Raw genomic sequence first — 18,412 nt, forward strand, 5'->3', positions numbered from 1 at the left:
AAATTGTAAAAGAACTCTATTGCTGAGAGCAGGGTTCTGGGCTTTGAATTGAAATAATACAGGGTAGGCACAGTGGCTGGGCATTTTTGGGTAGGAGCTGAAATCACTGCAGGACTGGGATATTGATTCTGGGGTGGGCTTAGACACCCTGGGGCACGAGCTGAAGTGTTGCAGAGCTGCAGCCAAGGCCAAGATCCTGCACGCTGAAGATGGAGAAAGGCACAGCTGGAGCTAACGAAGAGAGCTGGCAGTTAAATAAAGCTTGTGGGTGAAGAGCTGAAATCACTGGGGCTGGGAAAGGGGATTTGTAGGGTGGCTGCTGTAATCACTGCAGGGCTGGGAAAGAGGGCTGCACACTCCATAGGATCCGAAGGGCTGGCACAGGGACTGTGGGGTTCTTGCTGCCACATCCCTTTATGCCTGTGACATGGATGCTGGGGCTGGGCTTGTTACTGAAACTGGATCAGGATGTTTTGTGTATATGTTTTTTAATTGTGTAATCAGATGGATTAAGAAAAGCAGACACCCGTAGCAGATTTCTGTTGGATCTGTGTCTGTGAGAATTGGGATGCGTGCTGGAGATGGAGAGACGCTGTTGGAGAGTGGCAACAGCGGCAGGTGTGAGCTGTTAGGATGATGAGGGCTCTGAGCAGCCCCAGGTGTGAGCTGTGAGGATGATGAGGAGGGGGCAGCTCCTTCGGTGGCTGATTTAGGGGGTTTTCCTCACATCTCTTTTGCACGGAGCTGCTGGAGGAGAGGAGTTTTTGGGGGTTCCCGTGGCTGTCTCCTGGAAGGACGGTGAGCGCTTCGGACAGGGTCCGGGGGATCACCTGGATCCCCACCTGGATACGTGGAGCATTGCTCAAAGGAGGGGCCGAGGGACAAATCTTTGTGTCGAGAAGCAGCAGCCAAGGAGGTGAGCCGGTGCGCTTTTATAACGGGGACTTTTCCCCTTTCCGTTTGAGATTTCGTCATCCTGAGGTTGAATTGGAGGGGGCAGTCCTGTTGTCCCCCCTTTTAAGGGGTTTGGACTGAGGTAAAAAGCCCCCTTTTGCCATGGTTTGAGGAAAGGCGCTTCTTTTCTTCTCTTCTAGAGGACGCGATTGAAGGGGATCCCACATTTCTTTTCCCTTGTTGGGGTGAGGTGAGCGCCGGAGCGTGGCGTCAGAGTCGGGGCTGCAGAGGAAGGGAGCTGCAGCCGTGGCAGCGCTGGCAGGGCGGGGGTCGGGCTGTGCCGCTGCATTCGGGGCGCTTCTTCTGCCCCCGGCCCGGCAGCGAAGGGTGCGGCGCGGAGCCCTGCCGGCAGTGCCGGGGCTGGCCGGGGCGGAAGGGGAGCTGGGCGCGGCTGGGCTGCCGCGGGCCCGCCGGAGCCGCGCCGGTGCGAGCCGTGCGGAGCCGAGCGGAGCTTTGGCCGGGCCGGCGGGCGGGGGAGGCGGCGCGGGCGGGGCCGGTGCCGGCCGGTGCCGCCGCTCCGTCCGCTCCGGGCGCGGGGCTCGGGCGCCGCCGGGGCCCCCCGGGCCCGGTGCCGGCCCCGCCGGGCCGGGGGCAGCGGGCGGGGGTCTGCCGGCGCGGCGCCGCCTCTGCCTGCCGGAGGAGCCGCTTTCCTGCCGGAGCCGCGCTGCGCCCGGGGCCGGGAGCGCGGCTCCGCATCTTCCAGCCTCCCTCGCTGCGCTGCTTTTGAGGCGCTCCTGAGGAGCTCCTGGGATCGGTGGCTTTTGATCAGAGTCGCTGTAGGAGAAGGGCCCCGGGCGCTTCTTGGTTGTTACGGTTCTTGCTTCGGGTGCTCGTGACAAGGTTTTTTTTTGGGTTGAGTGTTGTTGTTGGATTTATTTTTGATCGGTTCTTAGGTTTTTTAAGGATGCGTTTCTAAAGGTTTACACTGGTTTTTATGGGTCGGAGCATGGAGTAGAGGGTCGTTTTTCAATTCGGTTGTGGAGGCTTTTATTAGCGCGAGTGCGTAGTGTTTGTTTTGGTGGGCTTGAGGGAGTGCCCTGGAGTTAATCGGTGAGGTTTTTTTAATATTGATGAATGCATTCTTGTTTATTACACTATAGGGGTTTCATTCGTTTGGCTTATTTGATTGCCGTGTATGTTTCATTGTTGCAGAGAACTTGGGAGATATTGTTTGTGGTTACATATCTCTTTTGGCGACGTGTTTCTTTCTAGGTGGTATTTGTGTTTTGATGGTTTGAGGCAATTTTTGTTTCTTGAGTTAGGAATACTTATTTTGTTGTTGTTAATTTAATTTTTTTGTTGTTGTTTGATGTGTTTGGTTGTTGTTTTTATTGGTTTTATTTTTGGGAGCATGGGCATTTCCATGGTGGATCTCTTTAGGTGTTTATTTTATTTGGGGGGTGAATTTTTTGTGGTTCCCATATTTTTATATCTGTAATTATTTGGTGGGTTTTTTTAGTTAATTTTATAGAGCATTGGGTTCTCTTTATGAGTTAACATAGTGGTAGAGTTTTGGTTATTATTTTTTTTAGAATCGTTGGGAGTCTCTTGTATGGTTTGGAGTATGGTAAGTTAGTTGGCTTTTTTTTTTTTTCCTTTAGGGTGGTTTTTGTGATTTGCTGTGTGGGTGTCTATAGGGTTTTTAAAATGTTTGTTTCGTTTTTGTGACGTGATAAGAGCTGCTAGTGAAAGGAGTGTAGTGCGGGTTTTTTTTTGCTGGTAGTTGTTTGGCTGGTAGAGCCTTTCTGAATTTTTTGGACGGTATTGGTGAGAATTTGATGCTGTTTGTTTTGGCATTTTATTTTTAGGAATTCGATTATAACTGCAGTGTTTTAACTATAACTCTGATGAAATAGAACACATGCATAAACATGATAATGGGAATATGAAACTTCAATTTTAAATGTAAATGGAAAACATATACATTAAACATGTAACATAAATAATGCTGTCCATTACAATTAGGTATAACCTTGTTTGATATGGAGTATTTTATATGTTTATATGCATATAAATATCGATTATAAACATAAATGTCCATACAGAAATGTATAATTAATACATGTGGATATATGAATATTACAAAACAATAGGAATCAATACAGTACCTAATGCGTATTTTACTGTATGTGTCTTATTATAACGCATTTCATGTCATAAATACTGTATATCGAAATATAGTACCTCAATATGTTGTGATAGAATAGATGAGTACTTGTAAAAATCAAAAATAGAAGTATAGAAATATTTAAATATAATTTAGAATAAAGGGGATTTTTATTTTCGATTTGGTAGTAGGTAGGGGTTTTATTATTAAAATTATGACTAGAAATAAAATAAAATTAGAAGTCTTTGTATAGAAATATATCCTAAATACGTTAAGATCTATATGAAAATTCAAAGGTAAGTAAATATAAGTATTAGCAGTGTGTACGAAATAGAATTTAAAAAATAATTTATCTATCTCGCTACCTTATTATATATATATAAAATATATTTATAAATACATCTATATAAAGTAGAAGTTCAAATGTGACTATAATGATGAAAAAAATATAAAAATATTCGAAAATCGTTTAAAGAAAGGGCTTTTTTTGTTTTTATTTGGTTGGAGGCAGGGCTTTAATGGAAAAGATATGAATATACATTTTAGTTTGATATCATTCTAAATATGGAAATATATAATCAATGTCTACAGGTGTATATATAGAAATATAAAATAGAAATAAAAATGAGTATTAGGAAGAGAGAGACTATAGATAGCATCATACTTCAATCTACATTTAAAATATACATTTGAATATAAATGCGAAAAATAGAGATACATTTAAATGGAGTTTAAATAAAGGGTTTTGTTTAAAAGATTTTTACTTGGATAGAGGCAGGGGTTTTTTTTAAGCAATATAAACCTTTTAGAAATCTAAATCTAACTATAGAAATATGTAAGCAATCTAATAAGATATGTATAAAAAATAAAATGTAATAAAATAGGAATAAATGTAAGAAATTATAAAAATACAATTTTCCATCAGTATCCATTACAAAATCGAATGTGAGTATAAATCTGAAAAATATAAAAACAAACCCTGTTGCAATGCAGTTTAAGAGGAAAGCTTTTTTCTTTCGGTTCCTATCGGGTCGCAGGCAGGCTTTTTGTTCCGTTCTTTCCCGCGCGGACGCTTTGGGGCGTTCGCTGCCGAGGCCGTGCCGGCGGGGACGGCGCGGTGCTGCCGCCGTGTGGGCAGAGAGCGGTACTGCAGCCCGCCGCCCGCGGCCGCCATCTTGGGAGTGGCGTGGCGCGGCCTCGCTTGACCTTCTCGAGAGGGCGCGAAAACGAGGACGTTGAAATTCGAGGACCCGTGTCTGTTTTTTACACTGCCTGAATTGCGCGCAACGCCGGCGCCCCCCGACGGGATTTTCCGCGGAGTTTCGGGTGTCGTGCACACGGGCTGTGGGGTCAGCAGCACCGCGAGCGTGCGGGTTTTTGGCGGGAGCCGACAGGCATGGGCGAAAAACGCCTCTCTCCGTCAAGGTCCCCACGGGCCGCCATCGTGTCGCGGACCCTCTGGACAAGTGCTGCCGCCTTGTGGGCACGGGGCGGTACTGCAGCCCCCCAGCCGGAGCCCGGCCGAAGCGGCGGGAGGGGCGAGGGGCGGGAGCGAGCGGCGAGCGGGGCGGTGTCTGTGAGTGAGGGGAGGGCTGAAGGCGGCTCCGCGGGCCGAGGGCGGCCGGGGCCGGTGCCGGCCGGTGCCGCCGCTCCGTCCGCTCCGGGCGCGGGGCTCGGGCGCCGCCGGGGCCCCCCGGGCCCGGTGCCGGCCCCGCCGGGCCGGGGGCAGCGGGCGGGGGTCTGCCGGCGCGGCGCCGCCTCTGCCTGCCGGAGGAGCCGCTTTCCTGCCGGAGCCGCGCTGCGCCCGGGGCCGGGAGCGCGGCTCCGCATCTTCCAGCCTCCCTCGCTGCGCTGGTTTTTAGGGTCTTATCGATGTGTTTTAAGGATTATGGAGCTGTTCTAAGAGCTCTTAGGAATATGTAGGGATTTTTTTTTAAAAGCTTCTTTGGGGGCTTTTAGGGGTGTCTTAAAGTAGGGTATTTTTATTGTATTTTAAGGGCGTTCTGAGGCTATTTTTATGTTTTTGTGGGGGTTTTAAGGCATTTTGAAGATGTGGGGTTTTTTTAGCGCATTTTTATGGGGTTTTAGGGTCTTTTCATGGCATAGAGGCTGAGGGGCAGCTTGAGGGGCACTGTGGGGCCTTGAGGGTGACGGAGGCTGGGAGCTGAGGGGGGAACAGGGGAGGGGACAGTGGGTGACACAGAGAGATGCTGAGGGGGGCAGGGGCAGCTGGAGGGTGACACAGAGAAGCTGGGGGCTGAGGGGCAGAGGAGAGGGATTAAGGGTGGCACACAGGAGCTGAGGGGCAGCTGAGAGGGGGCTCGAGGGTGACAGCCAGAGCCTGAGGGCTGGGGGGCAGAGGGAGGGGTCAGGGGTAAAGGGTGAGGCCTTGAGGGCTGGACAGTCCAGTGGAGATCAGGGCTACAGGGTACAGCTTAGGAGGCAAGTTAGGGTACAGGTACGGCACCCCTCACGCCACCCGTACCTCACCCTAAGCAGCCTTTTCCCTTTTCAGCCCCAACAACAGCAGCACAGCACAGCAAGCCTGACAGCGAGACCACACCGGAAGCCTCCCAGTGGGACAGGGCAGCGACCCTCGCACCAGGACAACGCCAGAACCCTCAGAGGACAACAGGACCCGCTGCTAAAAGGTAGGGATGACATCTGTGGGCTAGAGAGCAACAGGAAGGGGTTTGGAGGCTGAGCAGGCTTCCTTGAGTGTTTGTTTTTTTTTTGCAGGGCTATTAGGAATATTTAGGGGAATTTTGAAGGCTTTCTCTGGTGACTTTTAGAGAATTGTTATGCCTTCCTAATGGCTATTGTAGAATTCCTTGGTGCATTTTTAGTGTCAGGATGTGGGTCTGACAGAATGCCCACTGAAAATGCAGAGTACTACTGGAATGTACTGGAATGCTTTGGGAAGGTGCCAGTGGAGGGCCAGTGGGTAAGGTGCCATAATGCTGGTCTGAAGGTTGTGATTTGTGAGCAAAGCAAAGTGGTTGTGGTTAGGGTTTTATGGTGGCAGATTTCTTGAGGTGAAATCCAGCACAGAAAATATCAAGCCCCAAGCTTTGTACTGTCAGTTTGCAACAGGTATTTGGTAAGAAATAAAAAACCCTGAGTACTTGGGGATGGGAGATTTGGACTGGGAGAAATCCTGCGCTGTTTTGACATTGAGGAGGCAAAAGGAAATTTAGGACCTGACAACCCAGGGGCATTGCAGGGCCCTGTGAATAAATGAGGGATATCTACTTGGTGAAAGCAAATTCAGCAGCCCAGGTTCCTGGCGTCAGTTTGAAGGGCTCCCTTGGCACTGTCAGAAAAGCACAAGTTTGGGGGGGGGGGGGGGCAGCTGGGGTCTGAATATATCCTTTAATATTCGGATTATTTCCAGTCAGCCTCACCCTAAGACCCAAGGAGCTCTGGGCACAATCACAGGCCATTTTCCCTGGGAAAGAAAACTCACCAGTCCAGGTTCCTGATGTCAGTTTGTAGGGCTCCCTATTATATTTTATATTATCTTTATTATAATATTAACTATAATTAATATTAAATATAATATAATATTAAATAAAATATATTTTATTATCTTCCCTGCAAGCAGAAGGAGGTGCAGATTCACGGTGCTTTGTGCTCAAGAGGGGCAGTGAATCTCTGTGGGTGCTTCTGCCCTTTTTCCCTGACCCTAAAGAGAAGAGACACTGTCCCTGCATGGACAGTCTTGGTCTGGAAGTAGTTGGCCTCAGTAACACAGTGTTTTAAGGGCAGAGGAGAGGAGAGGTGGTTCCCATGCCTGTGGGCAGCTCTTCCCGAGAGCAGGAGAGGGGACTGCATTGTTAAGTAGGAAGTGGATGTGTTTCCCAAAGAAAACTTCAGAAATTAAGCTCCAGGGGCAAATACTGTGAGGTTCTACCACCTCCTTGAGGACAGCGTTAAAACCACAGAGGCATCAGCAGAGCTTGGAGCAGGACTGGCCAACCCCAGAGCGCCTCACGAAGCCCTCTGTGTGTCTGTGGCAGTCGAGTAGCACCTGGGGGTGCTGAAAGTCCCAGTTCTGAGAGAAAATTCTGTTTAACTTGTACACGTTGGCTGGGTGTGTCCCCCCAGTACAGCTCGGTTCTTCTCTGAGGCGGTGCCTGACAGGGTCTCTCCCTGTTAAGGGCCGGGCGTGTTTTTGGCACAACACAGCAAAGTGGATTATTTGCCCGGCGTTCTCAGGAGAATAATGGTGAGCAGCAGAATTGCTGGGTTGTGGCTGCTGTGCAGCTAAGATCATGCAGTGATGTTTGGTGTTCTCGATTGTAGCTGAGCACGGGACCACAGCCCGGTGAACATAGGACATTCCCCGCAGGCGAGGCAGCCTCCATTGCCACGCGACGTGGATTCTCATCCCCAGATGCCAGAGAGATAAGTGGAGGGCTAAGGCCCACAGTGGGGGTGAAAGTGGGGTGCTGGGAGGGCCTTTTGAATCAGCTTTGGGGGCAGGGATGTGCAAGAAGTGTCCCCTTAGACCAGCTAAAGGGAAAGTGTCTGTTTTGATCACAGTGCTGAGGTGCTCAGGGCAGAGCAGTTCTGGTGTGTGTCCTGTCACTTGTCTCTGGTGCACTCTGTGTTCTTTGGGTCTCTCGGTCCTTTCTTCTCCTCAAAAGCTCTCTCTCCCTGTCCTGTGTCACGGGTGTCTGCACGTATTTGTCCCACAGCTGCTCTGCCCTGCTGCATAGCCTGTAATAGCACAAGTCCTGGGGACTTGAAATTTGTAATTTGCAGGGTGTAGTTGGGCTCTAGATTGTATCAGGAGATTGACATAACATGTTTGGTGCTGTTAAGTTGTCCTGCAGCCATTTGACACTAGTCCTAACTTCCTTTCAGATGCAGACAGTTCAGATCAGTGGCAGAGAGCCCCAGTCCTGGGTGAGGGTTTTCCCATGATCGGGTCAGTCATTGTTTGCATTTTCAGGGGAAGCCTAAATAGTGACCATGTTACAGCAGTGTTCTTTGCCTTTATTTTTAGGAGGTCCAGGCAGATAGCAGCAGTCAAGGCCCTGTGTGCCAGGTGAGCAGTGGACAGAAGGAGTTGTTCTTGCTCAGGTTTCAGGTTTTGGTGCAATTGTAAGCATCCACTCTTGGTTACTTTGTTTTATTTTAGGCAGTCATCTTGCAAGATGTCTCTGGTCCGGATGTCTGGATGTCCAAGGCCAGGTGGGTGCAAGCGTAAGGTCTGGGTGGGTGTGCTTTTCAGGGCAGGGGGATGTTGTTTTCACAGTATCTCAGTGTGGGTTGTTTTGCTTTGTTTTTTTGCAGGTGCTGTCGCTGCCCTAGCTGTGTGAAGGAACAGAGGCGAGCGGGTGAGTTGGCATTTTGGCACAGTGACTCACAGGTGACCCTTATGCAGCAGCATGCTAAGTGTGTACCTTTTTGTTTTTCAGGTATCGTCCAGGCAGCTTGTGGAGTCAAATTGAGACTTCAGGTGAGCCGGGGCAGCGGTGTGTCGGAGTTTCGGGGATTCCTCTTTTCGTGGGCACTAGTTGCATTTTCTGTTTTGTCTTAGGTACCCTGAGGAGGAGCGTAGCTGAAGTTTGGAAACAGCAGCACCGAAGCTGATGCAGAGAACGTCTCGCCGTCCACATCCAACTGACATTGGATTCCATCCGGTTGTCTTGCAAAAGCCAAGTGCTGGGGCCAGTAGGTGGGAGATGGGGGGAAAACCTTTACTATCACAGGAGGCTATTTGATGTTAGCTTGGAGAATAGGCCCATAGTGGGACGGGCCCCTCGGGAGCAAAGGGAGAGGGTTTCTCCTCAGCCCCCCCAGAGTCTTCGCCGGGCAGGGCAGTTCCGATCCCTCTCTGGTTCTCGTGACGTTCGCATCGGCGGCCTTCTTTGACTCTTGACGTTGTCGTGGATCTTTTCACCATAGGAGCCCGCCTTCATGTCTGGAGCTATAGCTACAGTCACCCTGTAGTCATTTCTTCCTTCTCTAGGCCTACTGAGCTTCTTAGGCTTCCTCTTAAGTGCTTTGGCACTAACATCTTGAAAGGAGTTGCATGTCATCATCAAGTGCTACTGCCCTAGGGCTTTCTTTTCTTTGGCATCATCAGCCCATGGCTCATCTTGGGCTAGGAATCTTGGGTCCATAAGGTGAAATTGCCAGGCAGTTTCCACTTGTGTCCGTGTCACGTTGTCTGTGTCATAGGCCTTTGTTACATCTCCATGCTTTAGCAACATCATTTTGTGCCGTATTGGCCATATTTTGCTCACGTACCTTCCCGGATATCAATTATTCTGGCATTTTTACATATTCACTTTTTGGGTCCGGACGATGTACACGAGATGTTCTCATCCATCTTCATTCTCAGTTTTGGTAGCCCTTCTCATGGACTTCCGGACGGAGCTTATTAGCCCCTCATCACCTGACCACAGTAGTTCCGTGGCATCTGCCTTCTCAAAGGATATAGGGCTCAAAAATTAGTCTTCTGGAGAATTATATCAAGTCCTCACTTATCTTGTATCTCTGTCAGCTTATGTTGTATGCACTTATGATGCACCTACCTGTGTCGGCTTCTATTGTATGTGCGTATGCTGCGCCTACCTATGTTAGCTTACATTGTTTGTGCTTACACTGTATGTACCTACGTTGGCTTATGTTGTTTGTGCTTATACTGTATGTACCTACGTTGGCTTATGTTGTATGCACCTCTGTTGTGGCAATTATGATCGGAGCTGCCTTGCCCGGGCAAGTAGTCACGCTCAGGTAGAGCAGTTATAAAGCTTTGCCGTTCATCTGTTCTCTACGGGGTTTGGGGTACAACACTGATGGGCCCAGAGTTGGTATAGCTCCTAGCTCTCAGATAGTCAGTCACTGACCGCCTCCCCTTGTCTCGTAGGTCCCCGGGTCCCTACAGAATTTCCTGGAATCTACCATTTGACATGGAGGTCCTGCGGTCAGAAGAAGCGTTTAAGCATATTCTTCAGTGCAGCGTTTCACGTAAGGGTGGCAGCCAGCGTGTCAGCAGAAGAATGTGTGAGAGTGTGACTGTCTGTGTCTGTCTGTGAGAGTTTGTGTGTGCTTGTGTCTGCAGCTGTGTGTGTGTGTGGAGCAGATACAACCTTGTGTGTATGGCCTTTGCCTTTCAGGGGGGGTTTTCATCAGGCAGGAGGATTTTTTGGGAGTCTCCGGAGCGAGTTGCCGTGAATGTGAGTTTGTGCGTAACGCGAAGGGGGCGTGCACGTCGGCGGAGCGTTTTGCGCCGTTTTTGTTCCGGGTGCGTCATAACAATAAAAGCGTTGTGGACTTTTCTGAAATGGAGACACGGTTATATTGTGTCAATATGTATTTGGCTTGTAGTACATTATATTGTTCTGTCTTTGCAGTTGTTCCTATCTTTTGATGTATTTTGCTGTATGTAAATTGGACTTGTACTTGTGTGCCTAGGTATGATGTATTCTTTGTTGTATTTGTCTCTGTACTTGCATTTGTATGCATTGTTTCCCTGTGTATTGCTGAAGTTTAAGGGAATAAAGATTAATCAGCCCTAATAATGATGCCTCTTACCCTCTGCCCTGCCCACCATTCATCTCCTGTCTTTCTTTGGTGTGGTTGAGTCCTATCATTTTCACCCTTTTTCTCCCTTTGCCTCTTACTTTCCTCTTTAGTCTATTCCTCACTTTATCCTTCCATGTGTAACTCTTTGTCTCTGGCTGTGTTTTCCTTTGTTTCCATTTCTAACACATCTCTATGTTTCTCTAACCCTATTTCCTTCTCACCCTATTTTCTTCCATTCCTCTACATGTATTTCCCCATGTCTCTTTGTCTGTCTCTTTCAATCTAGGTTTCACTATGTTTTCTTCTTTTTTTTTTCTTTGTTAGCCTTTGTCTTTCTAACACTTGCTATCATTGTCTTTGTCTCTGACCCTTTTTCCTTTTCTGTCCAACTTTAACTTTTTTGTCTAACTCTCTATTTCTTTCTCTCTTGAACCCTACCTTGTGTTCAGTCTCTCCATTTGTTTTCCTGTAGGTTTTCAGCTCTATTTCTTCTTTTTCTTGTCTCTCTATTTGCTTTTCTCTTTCATTTCAAGTGCTTCCTTTTCTGTTTGTCTTTCACTGTTTTTCTCCTTACCCCTCCTTTCTTTTGCCTTTCTCTTTCCAATCTGACTTTTTTAGTTTTTCTTTTTATCTCTCTTTTATTTTTCTTGCTCTGTTTTCTTCTAACTCTCTTCCTTTTCTTCTTCTCACTCTTTCTTCTTGCTCTCTTCTTCTTCCTCTCACTATCCTCGTCTTCTCCTCGCTCTCTCCTCTTCTTCTCACTCCTCTTCCTCCTCTCTCCTCACTCCTCTTCCTCCTCTCTCCTCACTCCTCTTCCTCCTCTCTCCTCACTCCTCTTCCTCCTCTCTCCTCTTCTTCTCACTCTCTCTCCTCTTCTTCTCGCTCTCTCCTTTTCTTCTCACTCCTCTTCCTCCTCTCCTCTTCTCACTTTCTCCTCTTCCTCCTCTTTCTTCTTCCTCTGACACTCTCCTCTTCTTCTTACTCTCTCCTTTCACTCTCCTCTTCTTCTCACACTCTCCTTTTCTTCATCTCACTCTCTCCTTCTCACTCGCTCCTCTTCCTCCTCTCTCCTCACTTTCTCCTCTTCCTCCTCTCCTCTTCTTCCTCTCTCCTCTTCTAGTTCTCTCTTCTTCTCACTCTGTCCTCTTCTCACACTCTCTCCTCACACTCTCTCCTCTTCTCACACTCTCTTCATCTCTCTCTCCTTTTCTCCTCACTCTGTCCTCTTCCTCCTCTCTCCTCTTCTTCCTCTCACTCTCTCCTCTTATTCTTCTCACCCTCTCCTCTTCTTCATCTCACTCTCTCCTTTTCTTCTCACTCTGTCCTCTTCCTCCTTTCTCCTCACTTTCTCCTCTTCTTCCTCTCTCTTCTTCTTCCTCACTCTCTCCACTTCTCACCTCTCCTTTTCTTCTCTCTCTCCTTTTCCTCCTCTCTCTCCTTTTCCTCTCCTCTTCTTCTCACTTTCTCTTCTTCCTCCTCTTTCTTCTTCCTCTGACTCTCTCCTCTTCATCTTACTCTCTCCTCTCACTCTCCTCTTCTTCATCTCACTCTCTCTTCTTCTCACACTCTCCTTTTCATCTCACTCTCTCCTTCTCACTTGCTCCTCTTCCTCCTCTCTCCTTTTCTCACTTTCTCCTCTTCCTCTCCTCTTCTTGTTCTCACTCTCTTTTCTTCTTCTCACGCTCTCCTCTTCTTCTCACTCTCTTCTTCATCTTTCTCCTTTTCTTCTCAGTCTCTTCCTCCTCTCCTCACTTTCTCCTCTTCCTCCTCTCACTTCTTCCTCCTCTCTCTTCTCACTCTCTCCTCTTCTTCTCACTCTCTCCTCTTCTCACACTCTCTTCTTCATCTCTCTCCTTTTCTCCTCCTCTCTCCTCTTCCTCCTCTCTCCTCTTCCTCCTCTCTCCTCTTCCTCCTCTCTCCTCTTCCTTCTCTCTCCTCTTCCTCCTCTCTCCTCTTCCTTCTCTCTTATCTTCCTCCTCTCTCTCTCCTTTTCTTCCTCTCACTCCTCTTCCTCCTCTCTTCCTCTTGTCACTCTCTCCTCTCTTCTTCTTCTCACTCTCTCTTCTCACTCTGTCCTCTTCTTCTCACACTCTCTTCATCTCACTCTCTCCTTTCCTTCTCTCTCTTTCCTCTTCCTCTTCTCTCCTCCTTCGCACTCGCTGCTCTTCCTCCTCTCTCCTATTCTTCTTCTCTCTCCTCTTCCTCCTCTCCGTCTCCTCTTCTTCCTCTCACTTTCTCCTCTTCCTCCTCTCTCTTCTTCCTCCTTTCTTCTTCTTCTCACTTCTTCCTCCCACTCTCTCCATTTCTCACTCTCTCCTCTTCATCTCACTCTCTCCTTCTCACTCTCTCCTCTCTCTCATCTTCCTCCTCTCTCCTCTTCTTCCTCTCACTTACTCCTCTTCCTCCTCTCTCTTCCTCTTGTCACTCTCTCCTTTCCTTCTCACACTCTCTTCTTCCTCTCACGCTTTCCTCTTCTTCTTGCTCTCTCCTGTCCTTCTCACACTCTTCTTCATCTCTCTCCCTTTCTTCTCACTCCTCTTCCTCCTCTCTCCTCTTTTTCTTCTCACTCTCTTGTCTTCCTCATCTCTCTTTTTCCTTACTCTCTCCTCTTCCTGCTCTCTCCTTTTCTTCTTCTCCCTCTCTCTCTCCTTATCACTCTCTCCTCTTCTTCTCACTGTCTCCTTCTCTTTCTCTCTTTTTTTTCCTTTCTGTACTTAGAATAAAAAAGCAGGAGTAGAAAATACTGTGCTCCGAGGAAGTAAAAAAAGAAAACAACTTTAAAAATAAAAATTTCTACTCCCTGGGAGCATCAAAGTAAAAATAAAAATTTTTACTCCCTGGTAGCATCAAATTTTCTACTGCTGCGCCTGACAATATTTTTGGGTAGGGGAGGGGTCTGTCTGGTAGCCACACCCCCACCCTGAATCCTCCCTCTACCCTAACCCCTTCCCTGACCCACCCTCCACCCCCTCCCCCACACCCTGACCCCGCCCCTAACCACGCCCCCAATGCTGACCCCCTCCCCCTAACCCCCACCCCGTCCTTACCCCCTCCCCTGGCCCCGCCCCCAGCCACACACCCTCCCCTGACTTCTACTGATACCTATTAAGATACGTATAAAAATCTGAAATAAAATATAATAGGAATAAATGTAAGAAATTATGAAAATATAATTTTCCATCAATATCCATTACAAATCCGAATGTGAATATAAATATGAAAAATAGAAAAATAAAGCATATTGAAATGCAGCTTAAGAGGAAAGCTTTTTTCTTTCGGTTCCTGTCGGGTCGCAGGCAGGCTTTTTGTTCCGTTCTTTCCCGCGCGGACGCTTTGGGGCGTTCGCTGCCGAGGCCGTGCCGGCGGGGACGGCGCGGTGCTGCCGCCGTGTGGGCAGAGAGCGGTACTGCAGCCCCCCAGCCAGTGCCCGGCAAAACCACCGAGTGGCTTGGCGCGGACTCGCTTGAAAAGTGCTGCCGCCTTGTGGGCACAGGGCGGTACTGCAGCCCGGCTGCCTTCTTGGGAGCGGCTTGGCGCGGACTCGCTTGAAAAGTGCTGCCGCCTTGTGGACAAAGGGCGGTACTGCAGCCCGGCCGCCCGCGGCCTCCCTCTTGCGAGTGGCTTGGCGCGGACTCGCTTGAAAAGTGCTGCCGCCTTGTGGGCACAGGGCGGTACTGCAGCCCCCCAGCCAGCGCCCGGCAAAACCGGCGGGAGGGGCGAGGGGCGGCAGCGAGCGGCGAGCGGGGCGGTGTCTGTGAGTGAGGGGAGGGCTGGAGGCGGCTCCGCGGCGGCGCCGGATTAGGATGGCAGCGGCGAGGGAGGCTTTCTGTCCCGTTCCGGCCGCCGTCCGTACCGGAACGCTTTGTGCCTTTCTGTCCCTCGCCGGCCGCCGTCCCGCACGTGTCGCGAGCCCGGCGCCGCCGTGATGGCGGCGGGCGGTGGGAGCGGGCTCGGGCGGCTCTGGAGGCGCTGCTGGAGGTGGGATTCGGGGCCCGGCGCGCTCAGGGCGGCGGCACCGGGGGGACAGCGGGGGAGGGCGGGCGGGAGCAGCCGGAGGGGACCCGGCACCGGGAATGGGATTGGGGGGGGCGGGACACACGGACAGGCCCCGGAGCCCTCGGGACCCCCAAAACTCCACCGGGACCCCCCAAAAACCCCCCGGGAACCCCTCAGAACCCTCTGGGACCCCCCAAAAATAACCGGGAGCCCCCCGGTCCCGCAGGGCGAAGGCGCTGGCGCTGACCGGGAACCGGGGAGTGGAGCCGGCCATGGACTGGTGAGGGGGGACCCCAAGAACACTCCCGGGACCCCCAAAAATACCCGGCGGGATCCCCCCAAAACAGCCCCGGGATCACCAAAAACAGCCTCGGGAACCCAAAAATTCCCTTCAGAAGCCCCAAAAATCCCCCTGGGACCCTCAAAAACCCCCTGAGACCCCCAAAATTCCCTTCAGGACCCCAACCCCCCCCCCCAGGACCCCCAAAATTCCTCCCAAAAACCCCCTGAAACCTCCAAAATTCTCCCCAGGACTCCAAAGCCCTCCCTGGGACGCCCAAAATTCTCTTTGGGACCCCAAAACTCCCCCTGTGACCTCCAAATTTCCCTTTAGGACCCCTGAAATTCCTCCTGGGACCCCCAAAACCCCCTGAGACCCCAAAAGTCCTCCTGGGATGCCCCAAAAACCTTCCAGAACCCCCCAGGACCCCCTCCAATTTTGGGTCCCCCCCCGATTCGGGGTTCCCCCCGGTTTTTGGGTCCCCAGGCTGGTGGCTCATGAGGACGACCCCGACTCGGACCCCGAACTCCCCCCGGGTTTGGGGGCGCCGCCCGCGGGCCTGGGGGGGCCCCGGCAGCCGCCGGCCCCCGAGGACGAGACCCAGAAGTGAATTTTGGGGGTCGGGGGGGAATTTGGGGTTTGGGAAGGAAATTTTGGGGTATGGGGAGCTCAGGGATATTTTGGGGTTCAGAGTGGTTAATTTGGGGTTTCAGGGTGTTTATGGGCAGGGTTTTCGGGTATTCTCGGGAGGGCTTTGGGGTATTCTTTGGTGGGTTTTAGGGTATTTTTGGGTGGATTTTTTGGGATATTTTTGGGACGGTTTTGGGTTGGTTTTGAGGCATTTTATGGTGAGTTTTTTGGATATTTTTAGGAGGGTTTGGGTAGTTTTGGGTGGGTTTTTTGGGGGCATTTAGGACGATTTTGGGGTATTTTGGGGTGGGTTTTGGGCTGAAGGCGGCTCAGCGGCGGCGCTGGAGAAGGATGGCAGCGGCGAGGGGGGCCCGGCGGGGCCCTGCCTTTGCCAGCCCCTCCTGCCGCCCTCCTTGGAATGGTTTGGGGCAGTATGGGGTTATTGAGGTAGGAGTAATTATTTTGTTGTTGTTTATTTAATGTGGTTTTTTTTGTTTGTTTGTTGTTGTCGTTTGATGTATTTGGTTTGTAGAGCAGGAACTGTAGACAGAATCCTGCAGAAGTAATATGGAATTTGTCCTCCCAAAACCCACCCGGCTTCCAACCACTTTCAGCACGTGGTCTTCCTTAGCAGCACATGGTTCCCCACACTTGGGAGCCGGTGCACTCTACTTTTCTCTCCTCCTTTGCTGACAGATCCTGCTGAGGCTGAGGACAAAGCCCTACCCCTACACGGACAAGGCAGCAGACCTGGTTCGGGAAGCCAGCGTGCTCCAGGCTGCTCCAGGACTCTGATCAAACATCAGCATCCCCGTCTCTCACGTTGATGGTATGTGGTAACCCCTTAAGAACAGAATTCCACCTTTTCTAACCCTAAGCAGCAAACTGGGGATGGGTAACTCTAGAAATCTAGAAATCCTGTCATGTAAGGACCTCCAGGTTTCAGCCCTCCGTGTGTCCTTGGTATCAGAAGCTGGAATTGCAGAGTTGCCACTTTACCTCCAAACGTAATTTTTGATGTGGTTGTGCCACTTTAACAGTATATGAAATCTCTCTTCGTGTTCTTGCAGCAGCATTTTCGAACCACAATGGAAATCTAGTCCTTCTGCCCGGAGCTGTTCACAGAATTGTGGAATTCCAGATGGGTTTGGATGGGAAGGCACCTTTTTTTTTGCAGCATTAGATTTTTGCAGCATTGCAGCTTTTCAAGCTTCTAAGTAAGTTACTTCATTCAGATTTAAACTCTCTTGAAGCATGCTTGATATGGTTTGTTTTTTTCATTGTTATGTTAGTTTTTGTTTTGGTTTTAATTTGGCTTTCTTTTTTGCCTGGCGTAGGAAAATTTTACAGCTCTCACTTTTTTCTTCTCCAGTTGAGTATTACCAGTGTTACCTTCTTAATTCAAAAACCATTTGCTGTATGGAAAAAGCACCTTGCCTTTGTGAAGGGCCAGGTGGGAACTGTTTTAATGGCCAGTGGCACAGCCCCGTAGCACACAATTCCCAGGAAGTGGGGAGCCCTCTGCCAGGCAGAACCACCTGGCCAGGTTCCTGCGGGTGCTGCTGCTGTACCCGGCTGATGAGGTGAGAAGCAGCTTGGCTTTACTGCCAAAATAAAACTCACCCGTTTTCCTATGAATCCCAGCAAAGTGGTCCCAAAGGCTCTGTCACTCAGTCTCTGCTTCCATTGGTGTGGAGAGGCTGGATCCCAGTTATCACCCCAGCAGTGCCCCTGCCTCCCTTTTCCCCACTTTTCTGTTCCAGTCGTGCGAAACATTCAGGCTTTGTTTTCTTCCCCCTGCGGTTCACTGCAGATCCCAGAAAACCCACAGGAGGGAAGATCATTCCTTGTGCTTCCACCTCCAGGTGAGAGAGGAGATGGTCACATCCTAGGAGCCTGATTTTGGAATGTTTTCTGGAATTGGCCCAGTGGCTTTTACTTCTGGGGTTCCTGGAGTCTGTCCCTGGCAGGTCCAGCCTGTGCTTCAACTGAGAGCCCTCAGTCCGCAGGGAAGTGAACCTTTGGGGAAGTTCTTACAGCTCTGCTTAGTGCTTTATGAATGGTGATGATTTTCTGGAAGTAGGCTGTCCATTCTGACCCTTTTTCTTCCCTCTCCCTGCAGACTGTACCTGCTGAGAGGCTGAGGTGAGACCAGGATCTGTAAAATCCCTGACTCTCCGTGTTTTCCTGAGGCTGAAGCCGTGTTTGCTGTCAGTGACGACAGGGTGGGAGATGCTAAACACTGAAAACTTTGGGGTTTTTCCCCTGAACTCCCCAAGACTCTCTGCAGCTGTGCCCTGTCTCTCTCTTGAAAGAGTTTCTGGATTTACAAAGGTTTTTACATTCTGCAATATTTATCTATAACTCGATTAAAAAGAATCATACTGTATCAATGTGGTGTTAATTACTTTGTTTGAGTCGGTTAATTAAAGCAAATTGTTGGTAAGGGGTTTGAACATCCCTTAGTTGGAGCTGGCAGCTCTTATTTAATTTCTCTTCATTCCTTTAATTTCTTTCAATTATTTCTTGAGCCATTACTGCAATTAGGATGTACAGTAAGGACAAGAGCATTTCTGCCCTGCTGGATTGGGAAATCCGAGCCCAGTTCCTTGGAGAGATTGAGGGGATGGGGATCTGTGCCTCAAGCTGGGTTTTGACAGTGGGAATTTGGTGAGGAAGGAAGAGGAGAGATCCCACGGAAAGTGGCTGAGGCCAGTTCCGCTGGCTTTGGGTGCTCCTACCCCCGAGAAAATCATCCTGGCTGAAGGGAACTGGAAGAAGCCAGGGGGCTGCGCCGGGGGCTGTGCAGGGACCCCAAACCCTGGTCAGGGGCGCTGGGCAGTGCCAGCTGCAGAGGAACGCTGCAGAGGGGCTGCGCTGGAGCCCCTCAGCTTCCATGCAGA

The 18,412-nt window shown here is 49.9% G+C and overlaps 3 long non-coding RNA genes across 5 annotated transcripts; all 3 read left to right on the forward strand.

The window, feature by feature from the left end:
• Positions 1–554: 554 nt before the first annotated feature.
• Positions 555–7,243, forward strand: LOC144248673 (uncharacterized). Its single transcript, XR_013341989.1, has 3 exons — positions 555–916; positions 5,577–5,712; positions 7,222–7,243. It is a non-coding gene; the product is annotated as an uncharacterized LOC144248673 (long non-coding RNA).
• A 157-nt stretch (positions 7,244–7,400) lies between these two features.
• LOC144248672 (uncharacterized) lies at positions 7,401–8,430 on the forward strand. Its single transcript, XR_013341988.1, has 3 exons — positions 7,401–8,114; positions 8,208–8,260; positions 8,363–8,430. It is a non-coding gene; the product is annotated as an uncharacterized LOC144248672 (long non-coding RNA).
• A 64-nt stretch (positions 8,431–8,494) lies between these two features.
• Positions 8,495–17,898, forward strand: LOC144248674 (uncharacterized). 3 transcript variants are annotated; one of them, XR_013341990.1, is made up of 7 exons: positions 8,495–8,528; positions 8,610–8,747; positions 9,945–10,045; positions 16,206–16,338; positions 16,580–16,726; positions 17,323–17,374; positions 17,632–17,898. It is a non-coding gene; the product is annotated as an uncharacterized LOC144248674 (long non-coding RNA). The 3 variants fall into 3 exon arrangements; XR_013341991.1 differs by having other exon boundaries at positions 16,583–16,726; XR_013341992.1 differs by lacking the exon at positions 17,323–17,374.
• The last annotated feature ends 514 nt before the right edge of the window (positions 17,899–18,412 follow it).

Source organism: Lonchura striata, unplaced genomic scaffold, assembly GCF_046129695.1.
Source record: "Lonchura striata isolate bLonStr1 unplaced genomic scaffold, bLonStr1.mat Scaffold_241, whole genome shotgun sequence".
NCBI lineage: Eukaryota > Metazoa > Chordata > Aves > Passeriformes > Estrildidae > Lonchura > Lonchura striata.